The sequence below is a fragment of the Arachis duranensis genome, chromosome 9 (assembly GCF_000817695.3).
Source record: "Arachis duranensis cultivar V14167 chromosome 9, aradu.V14167.gnm2.J7QH, whole genome shotgun sequence".
Lineage (NCBI taxonomy): Eukaryota > Viridiplantae > Streptophyta > Magnoliopsida > Fabales > Fabaceae > Arachis > Arachis duranensis.
The window spans coordinates 54,123,007-54,130,086 of record NC_029780.3 but is presented as its reverse complement, the minus strand read 5'-3'; positions in this window follow the sequence as shown (position 1 = coordinate 54,130,086).

Here is a 7,080-nt window from a genome sequence, read left to right as displayed (position 1 = left end):
CAATTGCTTTGTGAACTTGGATCTAGGAAGGCAATTGAGATCTAGACTTTGCTATCTAGTCTCTGGAGTCTTGAGATCCCATTTCCCCTTTTGGTTCTTCTGTGAACCCCTGCTGCAATTTAATTTCCCTTCCTGTTTGAATTCTAATTACTTCCAATTCATCTTCTGCTTTATTAATTGCTACAATTTAATTTCCCTTGCTTAAATTCTGAATTCCCAGTCCTCAACTCCCTTTTTCCATTTAAACAATTTATATTTCTTGCTCTTTAAGTTACTGCAATTTACATTTCTTGCATTTTAAGTTTCAGTCATTTAATTTCTTGTTCTTTAAGATTCAGCACCTTTACTTTCAGTTCTCTTTAATTTCTGCAATTCATCCCTCTCCCTTTACATTCCCTGCTATTTACTTACTATTGGATACAGAATCACGCAACCAATACTTGATTCGCTTGACTAAATCAACCACTAAACTAAAATTGCTCAATCCTTCAATCCCTGTGGGATCGACCTCACTCCCGTGAGTTTTATTACTTGATGCGACCCGGTACACTTGCCGGTGAGTTTTGTGTTGGATCGTTTTCCACACATCACCTTTTGCCATGTTCTTTTGTTTTTTTTCTCTTTCATTTTCTTTTGTTTCTGCTTCTTGGATCAATAAATGTTTGAGAATCTCTACAACATTTCTTTGAATTTTATTTCCTGCCTATGAGCTCCCATGCAAGTTTTCATAAACATGCAACCTCAATACACAATCATACAACTAGAACCACCACTTCTCTTAATCTTTTGCTTGCCTCAAAATAAAAATGTTTGACTCCTCAATCCTTCTTTTCAAAGAAATGTTCTTTTATCTATGCAGAGGGGTACAAGACATAAGTTCAAGCAGATGCAGATGAACAAGCAGACTAGTGCATATCATGAGAACTTAGTCAAAAACATAAAAGTGCATAACATATAAGCTTAATCATAAAATTGCAAAACATGAAACTTGGAAGGCATATCATTTTCAGATGTGCATCTTCCTTATTTACTAAAATTATAAAAGGAACTCCACCACCTTTAATTTTTGTGTTCTTTTCCTTTGCTGGATTCTCCTTTCTTCTTTGGCTCCCGCTTCTTCTTTTTTCTTGTTTCTTGTTATTCCTCAGCTTTAGTAGGTCATCTTCGATCCCAAGATTGGTCTATCTGATCCCAGAGTCCAGCCTCCTTCAACCTTTGCTCCATTCTTTCTACATTTCTCTTAACTCTTTCATTTTGATGGTTGACTAATTCAAGACACTCAATGAATAGTTTGATCTCTCGGTTGATTATTGGCATACCGCAAACTACATAGTTTAGCTTTGCCTGTGTTTCTACATCATATTCTATCTACCTATGCTCTCCAGCTATGTGGTATATGTTCTTCCATTGATAACAATTTTGGAGATATTTCTCTTGCTTAGCTTGTTGTTGGGACAATTTTTCAAATGATTCTTAGAAATACGCATATTGTTCCCTTTGTCGATCCAAAATTCTTGCTTGGAATTCTCTCTGCTGATTCATTATCTTGAGCTGGAAGTTTTCTTGTTGCTCCATCATCTTCAGCTGCCAATTCTCTTGTTCCTCCCGATCCCTCAAGTATTGTTCTTGTTGTTGTTCTTGTGCCCTCATATATTGCTGAAATATTTCTTCAATTGTACTCTGAATTTAGCTTAAATCCATTGTTCTAGGGGCTTGCCCCTCTTCCATTTGTGGTCCAGAGGCTTGTCCTTCTTCTATTTGTGGTCTCCTTCTTCTTCCCTAAGGTCTTCTCTCACTCTTCTCATTAGTGGCACCTTCTATTCTCTACCTGGTGAGTGCCCTTCCATCCTGTACCCAATCTGTGTCTAAATCTTCAAAAAGCACCCCTGTTCTATTGCACAAACGCAATATGGTACTTGGGTGGCCAAGTCTGGTTGACTTGCTATTGTTTTCAGCCATGTCTTGGATGCTGTCTGCAGTCAGTTGAGGGACATTTATTTTTCCTCCTTTGAGTATGCATTGTACCATGATTGGTCTTCCTATGGTAACTTCCGAGGGGTTTCCAGTGGGGAGGATTGATCTCCTTACTATTTTGTACCAACCTTTGGCCTCAGGTGAGAGATCCATCTTTTTAAGTGGCATGGATCCCCGTTTAAATCCCTCACCCAATCTCTACCTTCCAAACATATATCATTTATGAGCTCATCAGGGTCATTCTCACTATTTGTTCTTTCATCAAAACTGGGCTCTCTGAAAGGTATTGTTCTTATTTGCAGAACCCGCATGAATGTGGCTAGATTGAAGTCCACTTCCACTCCCCTCACATAACTTTTTGTAGGAGAGTTTAGTTTTGCTTTGTCTTGCTGCATTTGCATAGAACTCCCTGATAAACCCATATTTCATGGTTTATCTTGTGCTCAATTGAGTAGTTTTTATCTACTCATTACCCACTTATTCATACTATTTGCATGTTTTACATTTTCCCTCCTAATTATGTGCTTTGATTGAAAACATGCTTCTTTGACCTTAATTTTATTAATATTAATTCTTCTTTTATACCATTAGATGCCTTGATATGTGTGTTAAGTGTTTTCAGATATTACAAGGCAGGAATGGCTCAGAGGATGGAAAGGAAGCATGCAAAAGTGGAAGGAATACAAGAAGTTGGAGAAACTACTAAGCTGTCCAGCCTGACCTCTTCGCACTTAAACAGCTATAACTTTAGCTACAGAGGTCCAAATGACGCGGTTCCAGTTGCGTTGGAAAGCTAACGTCCAGGGCTTCGACTTGATATATAATATGCCATAGCTTCCTTGACGCCAGGTGATGCGAACGCGTGGGTCACACGGACGCGTGACCTGGCAGGAGCGCAACCCGCGCGGCCGCGTGGACGACGCGACCGCGTCACTTTTCTGCAACCTGTACGGACCAGAAAGCGCTAGAAGTGACTTTTGAGCTGCTTTTGACCCAGTTTTCAGCCCAGAACACACAGATTAGAGGCTAAAGTGGGGGAATGCATGTATTCATGAGGAGGCTCTCATAATTCACTTCTCATGATTTAGATTAGTTTTGAGAGGCGTTCTCTCCTCTCTCTCTTAGGATTTAGGATTTCTCTTAGTTTTAGGAGTGACTCTCAATCCCAAGTTCTTTATTTTTATTTATCCCAATTTAATTTATGAACTTTTCCATGTTAAGATTTGAATATTTTATTTAAATGATATTTGAAGCATTTCAGTTTATGGTTGTTCCTTTTTATTATTCCTAGTCTGAGGATATTGTTATTCTAGTAGATTTAGTTTTTCCCCTTTTGGCCTTGGTAAAATAATTGGTGACTCTTGAGTTATCAAACTCATTGTTTGTTGAGAATTGGAATTAATTCATCCACTTAACTTACCTTCATAGTTAGAGGTTAACAAAGTGGGAGAAGAATCCAATTCTCATCACAATTGATAAGGATAAATGGGATAGGACCTCCAGTTCTTATACCTTGCCAAGAGATTTTATTAGTATTACTTTATTTTACTTATCATATAACATATTCGCACCTTACTTCCAAAACCCCAATTTACAGACTCATAACCAATAATAAGAACATACCTCCCTGCAATTCCTTGAGAAGACGACCCGAGGTTTAAATACTCGGTTATCAATTTTAAAGGAGTTTGTTACTTGTGACAACCAAAACGTTTGTATGAAGGGATTTTTGTCGGTTTAGAGACTATATCTACAACGCGACTGTTTTTATGACATTCTTTACTGGCAAAAATCCTAACGTCAAAATAGCGCCGTTGCCGGGGAATTGCAAACGTGTGCCTTATTTTTGGTTATTGTAAATATTTTTCTAAAAAAAAATATTTTTCTTTTACCTGTTTATTTGTTTCTCCTTTTTCCCCTTTGTTTCTGATAACTACTATGAATTCTCACCCCTCTCGCTTTGAGTTTGGTTCTAACTTTGTTGAAGGAAATAGAAACCACAGCAGGAATATGCATCAAGGACGCATCAAGGTTGGACCAATCAAGGATGGATGGAGCCAAGAGGATCTAATCAACCCTTTAGGCAATAACACCATCCTAGATATCATGGACAAAGACCAGGCTATAATGCATCCCAAGCTGATAGATATGGTGGACCATCTTATAGCTACCAACAAGCCCCACCCTATGTTTAGAGGTCATCCTTTCAACACAACCTCAACCCACAAAACTCACAAGCCCCTTTCCGCCATTCACCTCCATATGACCCTAACCCTCAACCACCATACCAACCACCTTATAAGCCATATGAACCATATATAGAACCACCCCAATTCCAACCCAATTACTCACAAGAACCACCACTTCAATATTCACCATCTTCATATCCATCAATCCATGAGCATTATGATCCTATTTATGAAAACCGAGTGCATCAAGAGGCAAAGGATCGTCTCAAGGAAACAATGGATCGATTTCAGGCAACCACTCACCAACTGGGGCAAGTATTAATTCAATGGGCTTCTAGGCGCTTAAATACACAAGGATCAACCACAGCCCCATGTGGACAGTCTAGTGAAGAGCGTAGCATGAAGGAGATACCAGAAACCCCAGTGGACAAGACAGAGCATGAATTCATAGTGGAACAAGTAGAGGAAGCCGGAATTATTGAAGAAGAATAAGTGGTTGAAGACTTAGGAGATGTAGAACCTCCATGGGAAAGTCAAGACATAGAGCCTCCTTCCAAGACAGTTGAAATTGATGCTGAGGAGGGTGTACAACCTCCAAAGCATATCATAGTTGAAGACTTGGAAGAGGTTGATCAAGAGATGGAGATTCAAGAAGAAGAAGCACAACCTCCCATGCTCTTGGAAAGCAATGAAAATGAGATTGAATTGGAAGAAAGCTACCAAGAGGAAGAGGTTGAAATTGAAGAAGCTTGCAAAGAAGTGGTAATTGTCAGAGAGGAGCACAAGGGAGTGGAGCTTGCAATTTCATTGAAAATACCTCCCCCTAAGTTACCATCATCCTTCACAACATTCAATTGGGTAAAATTCATATCCCTTAGCTTTCTAATCCCACTTGAATATGGGCTACTGGAGACGGATGGTCAACTTAGAGCTCTTTGTGGCATCAAGAGTAAGAGGAAGATGGTCAGTGGTAAGAATTGTCCTGCAAGGTTCATCATGGTTGGAAGCTTTAAGCTTAAACGTAAAGGTTGGTATATAGCTCAACTGAATGGGTCTAGGAAGTTGTTTGACGGCTTTAGTGAGAATTCAGATTGCTTGCAACCCAGATGGAATCATGATAATCAACACGAAGACGGGTGTAAAAGCAAGATTTGGGATCCTGGAATCTGTTCTGACATCCAACACCCCAGGAGCCTGAGAATCTTTTTGAAGCTGCTCAAGGGTTTTACATGCCTAGTTTGGGACCCCGGAGGTTACTGGAATCACAAACACTAGTGGAGATTCCTGGATGAGTTCAAGCATAAGCCACCATAATAGGAAGCTCATCAAATGTCCAACTTAAGGACTTTAACTAAAAGTGCTAGGTGGGAGACAACCCACCATGGTATGATCGTCCTTTTTCATTTTTATTTAGTTTTATTTGCTTTTGAGTTTTATTTTATTTTATTGAACCTGGAAACATGCATAACATTCACATTAAGCGTTGCATTTGCATCTGCATATTGCATCAAAAAAAAAAAAGCGAGCACGCGATGCGAACGCATCAGCGACGCGTCCGCGTCGCAAGGAGATGGGAGACAATATTAATATGAACAGAGGGTTTCGCAGGAGCAGGGCTGGAGGCGCGCTATTAGCACAAATTGACTCCACGCGAACGCGTCACCCACGCGTCCGCGTCATTTGGAAAAATAGCCTCCCACGCGACCACATCACCCACGCGGCCGCGTGACCTGAAATCGGTGTAAAAGGGTGTATGGCCGAAAGTTGAGCTGGAATTGGGCTGGACCCGTGCTAGCAGCACATGCCTTGCCATGCGAACGCGTCACCCACGCGTCCACGTCATATTAGAAATAAGGCCGTCCGCGCGATCGCGTCGACCACGCGACCGCGTCACCCTGGATTTTGGCAATACCAAGTTTCGAACAGAGAGTTGTGCGACCGCGAGGCTGCACTCGCGCCACTAGCACAAATTGAGTCACGCGATCGCGTGCCCCACGCGTCCGCGTCGCCCAACCTTATCGTGCACCACGCGACCGCGTCACCCACGCGACCGCGTCGCCAGCGTCGCACAACCTATCCAGATTAGTGCCAATTTTCTTATCTTTTCTCTTCTAATCCTAATTTCTTCCTTCTCTCTCCTTTCTCACTTTCTTTTTCTACTTCTCATTCTTTTTCACTTTCATTTTATTTTATTTAATTTATTTGCATACTTTCATTCATTGCATTATTTTCATTGGTGTTGGAATTTTATTTGGGTCATTGCTTTTCTATACTTTTTGTGGATTATTTGACAATTATATATTACTTTTTTTTAAAGGATTGCTTGCATGTTCAAATTTAATACTTTCAAATAGCTTAGTCACCGTGCATGCTATGTGTTTATGAAAACGCCCGTATGGCATTGTGCACTATTTTTAAGATTTTTTTAATCTACTACTATAAATGCCTGCTTTTCACAAATTCCCTTTACTATTTTATTAATTAAATATAATTGTTAATACAAACGTTATTGTTAGTTTCTCACGACTAACAATACATTAAAAGCTTTTGATGCTTGATCTATGCTACTCATGCCCTTGCCGGCATGCTAATAAACATCTTGCATCCAATACTCCCCATGCCTTGCTATATTTCCATTGATGAACTGATCACATGGAATCGCGACCATGTCTTTCGTTCACTATTTCTTTTGCTTGGCATGATTATCACTCGTACCGCCCTCCTCTTTGCTCCACCCCTTTGACTTCATGTTCCTTTCTCTTCTCTCTTTTTCAGGCTGGCCACCAAAACGGGTAAAGAGAAAGCCTCTACAAGAGAGCACCAGCTGAGGAACCACAAAACCCGCCCACCTGTACTTCTCAGCATGCACCGAGGACGGTGCAATCTTTAAGTGTGGGGAGGTCGATACCGATCTCCA